Here is an 8,302-nt window from a genome sequence, read left to right as displayed (position 1 = left end):
AGACCCATGTTTCCTTGCTCTGACCAGTGATGCAACAACCTTGAGAAAGGCTCTATGCCGAAACGTTGGTGCTGTTGCTCTGGTTAGGTTCCCTTTGCAGTGTGTCAATTAATAAATTCACTTTTGCATATACATCCCTTCTTCTCTTCATTTGAGTGCTGGGGTTTACTTTATTGTCTACTTATGATTCTTTACCCCTAGAGCACCTTCAGTGTGTGGTAGAGCCTGGAATTCATATACTCTTAAACCCACGTATGGGCTTTTCAGAGGTGGGAAGTCAAGCACGCGCTCGAGAGCAGGAGCAGGGAATGGTGGTCCCCGTGGGAAAGGTCCGGAGTGTGAACGCAGTTGAGGAGCCTCAATGGGTAGAGGAGATGAAACAAGAGTTGAAGAACATCAAGGGCGAGTTGGCCGAAGTGAAAAGAAGGACTGAGTCTGGGACTGGACAGCCTAGTTTCAATCCCGGTCCATGGGGGCCCCACTCCACCCGGTGCGATCGGTCTTCGCAGACTCGGTGCTATGAGTGCGGGGAGCTGGGCCACTTCACCCGAGAGTGTCTACGGCATGGGAGATACCCACCCCGGCGGCCATTAAACTAGAGGGCTCTGGGCTGGGGGGACGCCGCTCGGAGCCAGAAACCACAATTAGGGGTGGTGGAAGTCCCGAAGATTGGGTCGCAAAGTGTCCAGTGGTATGGGCAGAAGTCGAGGGCCGTGCCGTCCGGTGCCTAGTGGACACGGGGTCACAAGTAACAACTATGCCTGCAACTTATTTCCAGCAGAATTTCCCCGAGGCAGTGAGACCCCAGTGGGCACCCATGATCAGACTGGTAGCCGCCAATCAACTACTGGTCCCTGTTACCGGGTGGTGTGGGTACAGGTGACGCTGTGCGGAAAATCCCTCGGCCGCAGAGGAATGGTTCTGACCCAAGGGGAAACCAATAAGCAGCATCCAGTCGTTCTGGGCATGAACATACTGCGGGAGTTCAGCAATCTGCTCCTCAATGATCCCACGCACGAGATCCTGAAGCAGTGGGGTTCCCGCACAGCCCAAGGACAGGTAATACAGCAGTTGGTGCGGGAAGTGCGAGTACATCAGGACTGCCGGGAGGGCGAGGCTCTGGGCAAAGTCATCGCGCCAGCGGCTCCCGTGCTTGTACTGCCCCCTGACAGTTTGAGCCTCGATACCCTTGGAGGGCGTAGAGATGCAGGTGGAGCCATGCTACTCGGAGCGCTTGCCTCCTGGCATACTGGTGGCTCGCTCCCTGACCACAATGCAGAAGGGGACCGTCCTGGTGTGCTGCGTCAACCTTCAAGACAAGACATCGTCCTGAAGCCCCAGACTGAACTGGCCAAGCTAGTAATGCCTTTGGAAGAAGTGCTGCCGGCCCCTGTGGTCCAATTGAGAGTGTAATCCGAGGATCCTTGGGCAGTGACTATCCGGACTCTACAAGCTGCCGAGATCTCAACTCAGGAGAACATAGTAACATAGTAACATAGTTATTAAGGTTGAAGGAAGACTTTAAGTCAATCTAGTTCAACCCATATCCTATCCTAACCTGCCCTAACATGTTGGTCCAGAGGAAGGCAAAATAAACCCATGTGGCAAACAGTAAGCTTCACATTGGGGAAAAAAATTCCTTCCTGACTCCACATACGGCAATCAGACTAGCTCCCTGGATCAATGCAATATTAAGGAAGCTAGTGTATATACCCTGTAATATTATACTTTTCAAGAAAGGCATCCAGTCCCTTCTTAAATTTTAGTAGGGAATCACTCATTGCAACATTATATGGCAGAGAGTTCCATAGTCTCACTGCTCTTACAGTAAAGAATCCGCATCGGTGAGTATGCTTAAACCTTCTTTCCTCCAGACATAGAGGATGCCCCCTTGTCCCCGTCACAGGTCTAAGAGTAAAAAGATCATTAGAAAGGTCTTGGTATTGTCCCCGCATATATTTATACATTGTAATAAGATCACCCCTAAGCCTTCGATTCTCCAAACTAAATAACCCCAAGTGTAATAACCTGTCTTGGTATTGCAGACCCCCTAGTTCCCTAATAACCTTGGTCGCTCTTCTCTGCACCCGCTCCAGTTCAGCTATGTCTTTCTTATACACCGGAGACCAGAACTGTACACTGTATTCTAAGTGTGGTTGTACTAGTGACTTATATAGAGGTAAAATTATGTTCTCCTCATGAGCATCTATGCCTCTTTTAATGCATCCCATTATTTTATTTGCCTTTGCAGCAGCTGCCTGACACTGGCCACTAAATGTGAGTTTGTCGTCCACCCATACAGCCAGGTCTTTTTCAGTGACAGTTTTGCCCAGTTTTTTACAATTAAGCACATAATTATACATCTTGTTCGTTCTACCCAAGTGCATGACCTTACATTTATCCCCATTAAAGCTCATTTGCCATTTATCAGCCCAAGCTTCTAGTTTACATAAATCCTCCTGTAATATAAAATTGTCCTCCTCTGTATTGATTACCCTGCAGAGTTTAGTGTCATCTGCAAATATTGAAATTCTACTCTCTATGCCCCCTACAAGGTCATTAATAAATATGCTAAAATGAAGCCGGCCCAAAACTGACCCTCTGGTACCCCACTGCTAACCGTGACCCAGTCCGAGTGTGCTCCATTAATAACCACCCTTTGTTTCCTATCCCTGAGCCAGCTCTTAACCCACCTACACATATTTTCCCCTATCCCCATTGTTCTCATTTTATGTATCAACCTTTTGTGTGGCACCGTATCAAAAGCTTTTGAAAAGTCCATGTACACCACGTCCACTGCATTCCCTTGGTCCAGTCCGGAACTTACCTCTTCATAAAAGCTTATCAGATTAGTCTGACAGGAGCGGTCCCTTGTAAACCCATGTTGATATTGGGTCATGAGGTTATTCTTCTCCAGATACTCCAGTATAGTATCTCTTAGAAAATCCTCCAGGATTTTACCCACAGTTGAGGTTAAACTTACTGGCCTATAATTTCCAAGTTCAGTTTTTGTCCCCTATTTGAATATTGGCACATTTGCTATACACCAGTCCTGTGGTACAGACCCTGTTATTATGGAATCTTTAAAGATTAAAAATAATGGTCTATCTATGACTGTGCTTAATTCCTGCAGTACTCGGGGGTATATCCCATCCGGGCCCGGGGATTTGTCAATTTTAGTGATTTTTAGACGCCGCCGTACTTCCTGCTTGGTTAAGCAGGTGACATTTAATGGAGAATTTTTATCCCTGATCATGTTATCCATCATGGGATTTTCTTGTGTAAATTCTGTTGAAAAAAAAGTCATTCAACATATTGGCTTTTTCCTCATCCTCATCCACCATTTCACCCAGACTATTTTTAAGGGGACCAACGCTATCATTTTTTAGTTTCTTACTATTTATGTAGTTAAAGAATATTTTGGGATTATTTTTTACTTTCTCTGGCAATGAGTCTCTCTGTCTCAATCTTTGCTGTCTTGATTTGCTTTTTACAGAATTTATTTAATCTTCCGTATTTAGTTAATGCCTCATCACTACCTACTTGCTTTAATTCTCTAAATGCTTTATTTTTATCTCTTATTGCACCCCTTACAGCTCTATTTAGCCAAAGTGGTTTCCTCCTATTTCTAGCATGTTTATTCCCATACGGTATATATTGTGCACAGGTCCTATTCAGGATGCTAATAAACGTCTCCCATTTTCTTTGTGTATTTTTATGTCTCATGATATCGTCCCAGTTAATTGCACCAAGATCATCTCTCATCCGTTGGAAATTTGCTTTCCTGAAGTTTAGTGTCCTTGTAACCCCTCTACTACACATCTTATTAAAGGATACATGAAAATGTCTCAATTTGTGATTACTATTACCCAAGTGACCCCCAACCCTTACATTTGATATGCGGTCTGGCCTGTTGGTTAATATTAGGCCTAGCAGTGCCCCCCCTCTTGTTGGGTCCTGAACCAGTTGTGAATGGTAATTGTCTCTCATAGTTGTCAAAAACCTATTACCTTTGCTGGAACTGCAGGTTTCGGTTCCCCAATGTATTTCAGGGTAGTTGAAGTCCCCATAATAATGACTTCTCCTTGAGTTGCTGCTTCATCTATTTGCTTTATGAGGAAATTCTCTGTTGCTTCCATTATTTTTGGAGACTTATAACAAACCCCTATCAGTAATTTATTATTTTTTCCCCCTCCCCTTTTCTCCACCCACAGGGACTCTACATTTTCATTATATTCATATATATTATCACGAAGGATGGGTTTTAAGGATGATTTTACATATAAACACATGCCTCCCCCTTGTTTATTTGTATGGTCTTTTCTGAACAGACTATAGCCCTGTAAATTAACCGCCCAGTCATGGCTCTCATCCAGCCATGTCTCAGATATCCCCACGAAGTCATAATTATGTTCCAACAACATTAACTCCAATTCCTCCATTTTGTTGGCAAGGCTTCTGGCATTAGTATACATGCACTTTATGTATCTCTCTGTACCACTATTCTTTCTTAAATTATTAACTGTTCTAACCCCACCCCCCATGCAACCCCCACCCCCATCCCCAATTTCATTATTTGTGCCCAGGTCTCTATCTGCACTATCTTCCCCTCCTATAAAAGAAATACCCTCCCCCCGTCCCTAGTTTAAACACTCCTCCAACCTTCTAGCCATTTTCTCCCCCAGCACAGCTGCACCCTCCCCATTGAGGTGCAGCCCGTCCCTAGCGTAGAACCTGTAGCCAACTGAGAAGTCGGCCCAGTTCTGCAGGAACCCAAACCCCTACTTCCTACACCAATTCCTGAGCCACTTATTAACCTCCCTAATCTCCCGTTGCCTCTCTGGCGTGGCACATGGTACAGGAAGTATTTCCGAAAATACCACCTTGGAGGTCCTTGCTTTAAGCTTACCGCCTAATTCCCTGAAATCATCTTTAAGGACCTTCCATCTACCTCTAACTTTGTCATTTGTGCCAATGTGCACCATGACCGCTGGATCCTCACCAGCCCCTCCCAGTAATCTGTCAACCCGGGAGAAGGGTCGAAACATCCTGGAACAAATGCGGGCCGAGCTCTCTGGTCTAACTTCAGCCCAGCTTTCCCAGATAAAACACTGCTCGGACAGTACCACGAGGTATTTGCTAGTCACGAGGAAGATTTTGGATGTATCACCGCCATCACCCATGCAATTCTCAAGGCAGGAGCGGCCCCCATCCGCAAACTATATCGGCAGATTCCTCCACAGCTCTACCAAGAGGTGAAAACTTTACCGACTCCCATCATGTTGGTCCGCAAAAAGGATGGCACTCTACGGTTCTGCGTGGACTATCGAAAGCTGAACGCCTGTACCATCAAAGACTACCCCGTATAGAAGAATCCTTGTCCGCCTTGGGGAAGGCAACGTACTTTTCGACTTTGGACCTGGCCAGTGGGTACTGGCAGGTGCCCATGTCAGAAGAAGACAGGGCTAAGACAGCGTTCATACTTCCCATGGGACTATTTGAGTTCAATTGGATGCCGTTCGGACTGGCCAACGCCCCGGGAACCTTTCAGCGGTTGATGGAGTGGTGTCTGGGGGATCTCAATTTCGAGGCCACGTTAATATACCTAGACGATATCATCATCTATGCTGCCACGTTTGAGGACCACCTGAGGCAGTTGGGGCAGGTACTCGGCCGTCTGCAAAAGTACGGGTTGAAGGTACAACCCCAGAAATGCCACCTATTTCGCACCCAGATCGAATATTTGGGGCATATCGTCTCGGCGGAAGGCGTAAGACCGTCCCAGGAAAAGGTTGCTGTCATCAAGGAGTGGCCTACCCCCGAGAAGATAAAAGACGTGCGGGCCTTCCTGGGGTTGGCCTGATACTACCGTCGTTTCGTAAAGAATTTTGCTTATCGAGCCCGAGCCATGCACGACCTGCTGAAAGGAGCTCCTGCTGGGGCAAATGGACGGAAAATCCAGTGGCAACAACCCCAAGAAGAGGCCTTCCAAGACCTTAAGGCTGCACTCTCGGGTGCCCCGGTGTTAGCTTATGCGGATTTTTCGCAACTGTTCATCCTGCACACTGACGGGAGTCTCTACGGGCTAGGGGCTGTGTTGTCACAAGTTCAAGATGGCTGGGAGAGAGTGATCGCGTATGGAAACCGCTCACTTCATGATTCCGAGCGCAACCCTGACAATTATGCTCCTTTAAGCTCGAGCTCCTCGCAATAGTGTGGGCCATGACGGAGCGGTTCGCAGAGTACCTGATGGGCTCCGAAGTGGTGGTGTGGACCGACAATAACCCGCTGGCCCATTTGGAGAACACCAAACTGGGGGCTCTGGAACAAAGGTGGGTGGCCCGGATGGCTAAATTCAACTATAAGATCATCTATAAAAGAGCGGCCGAAAATGTACCCGCTGACGCCCTCTCCAGGATCCGACATACAACTCCAGGGAAGAGTCGAGACGATGAACTGGAAGGGGAAGAGATACCATTTGCCCTCACTGCCGCCGTGCTTACGGCTGCCACCCAGAAAGGATCCTCCTCGGAAACCCTAAGGGGCATGCTGGAGCAATCCCGTGACAAATGGATCCAACAGCAGCAAAAAGACGAAGAAATTGGACCCCTCCGGCAATGGGTAGTTGCTGGCAAACTGCCCACTGGCTCCCAAAGACAGACTTTGACTCAGGACATGTCGCTGATGTTACGACAATGGGAAAGGCTGGTTATCAGAAAGGGACTATTGTATCGTAAAATGACACCACGGACAACATCTATGACGATTTGGCAGGTAGTTGCATCCGGAGTCCAACTCAACGAACTGCTCAAGAAGCCCTCAAAAAGGGGCTCATTTCGGAGCTCAAAAGACCTTGCAATGGTTGCAGCATATAATTTACCATCCACGCTTGCATGCTGTCATAGACGAGACTTGCCGGGCCTGCCGCCTATGCGGATTAGCCAAACCGCCCACCCAGCGAGCCCCAGTACAAACAATAGTGACTTCAACACCCCTCGAGCTACTGATGGTGGATTACCTGACCATTGGTCCCGAATTCCAGGGATACGTACACTGCCTCGTCATGGTAGACCATTTCACCAAGTTCGCTGTGGTCACTCCCACTCGAGACCAAACCGTGGAGTCGGCCGCCTCCGCAATTTGTAGAAACTTCATACAAGTGTACAGCTGCCCTCAACGTATACATTCCGACCAAGGAGACTGTTTTTTGGGAAAAATTATGGAGGAGCAACACCGTCTCTATGGTATTGACAAATCCTAGACCATGCCATTCCACCCGCAGGGAAACGGGGCCTGCGAACGATTTAATTGGACATTAATCCAAATGTTGCGTACTTTGGAGAGTGACAAGAAGGCCCGTTGGGCCGAATATGTTCCTGAACTAGTATGGGTTTATAACAACCGGGTGCACGGAGTTACCGGCTATACCCCCTACTCCATGCTATTCGGACGAGAAGGCAAAGGAATCACGGAGGTAGAATTGGACCCAGAGGAGCCCCAGCCCTGGACCGAGGTATCATCATGGGTACAAAATCACCGACACCGGCTGCAAACTCTCCATCGAATTGTTCATACCAAACTCCAAGACTTAGAACACCCAGGAAGGAATCTATCTCCACCTCCCAACCTCCAAATCGGAGATCGAGTACTCGCACTAGACCAACGCCCCCAGAGCAAATTAGAGCCACGCTGGGAAGAGAGTCCCTACCGAGTTCTACGCCATATAAATCCTGAAGGACCTGTATACGAAATACGACCCAAGAAAGACGTAACACTGCCCACTCACATTGTGCACTGTAATATGTTATGCCCATGTACTTCCACCGACCCGGTACAACCTGAACCTACTCCTCAGGTCTCTGAACCATTGCCAGTGGTCAGGGACCTGGACGACGAAGAAGACTTCCCCACAATATCCATGGGCTCTCCACTCAATAACAACTCATCTGACCCAATTAGCCTGCCCGAACCAGCTAGCCCACCATCGTCCACCACCCCAGAAGACTCCACCCTAGTCTAACTTAGACGCTCCGAGTGGTCAACGGCTGGCAAACCCCCCGAATGATACGAACAGGAACAGTTCATATGGCAACAAAAACTGACATCTCCGCAGACCAACCCAAGTATACTAAGGCCCTCGCCCGAGGACTGGCGAGCATACAGGATGGGGGAGTGTAGGGAGGAGGGCCCCCGCAGAGTGTCCGGGCCGGAACCAAGGGGACCGCCATCTAGGTTCCTAAGGGAACTGTACCCGGGGAACGGAGGAGGATGGTGGATGGCTGAGAGTGACAGGACAGCAAGG

Source organism: Dendrobates tinctorius, unplaced genomic scaffold, assembly GCF_039654945.1.
Source record: "Dendrobates tinctorius isolate UK_male_01 unplaced genomic scaffold, ASM3965494v1 ptg000028l, whole genome shotgun sequence".
In the NCBI taxonomy this organism is placed as follows: Eukaryota; Metazoa; Chordata; class Amphibia; order Anura; family Dendrobatidae; genus Dendrobates; species Dendrobates tinctorius.
The sequence above is the reverse complement of the archived record's forward strand: the minus strand, read 5'-3'. Positions refer to the sequence as shown.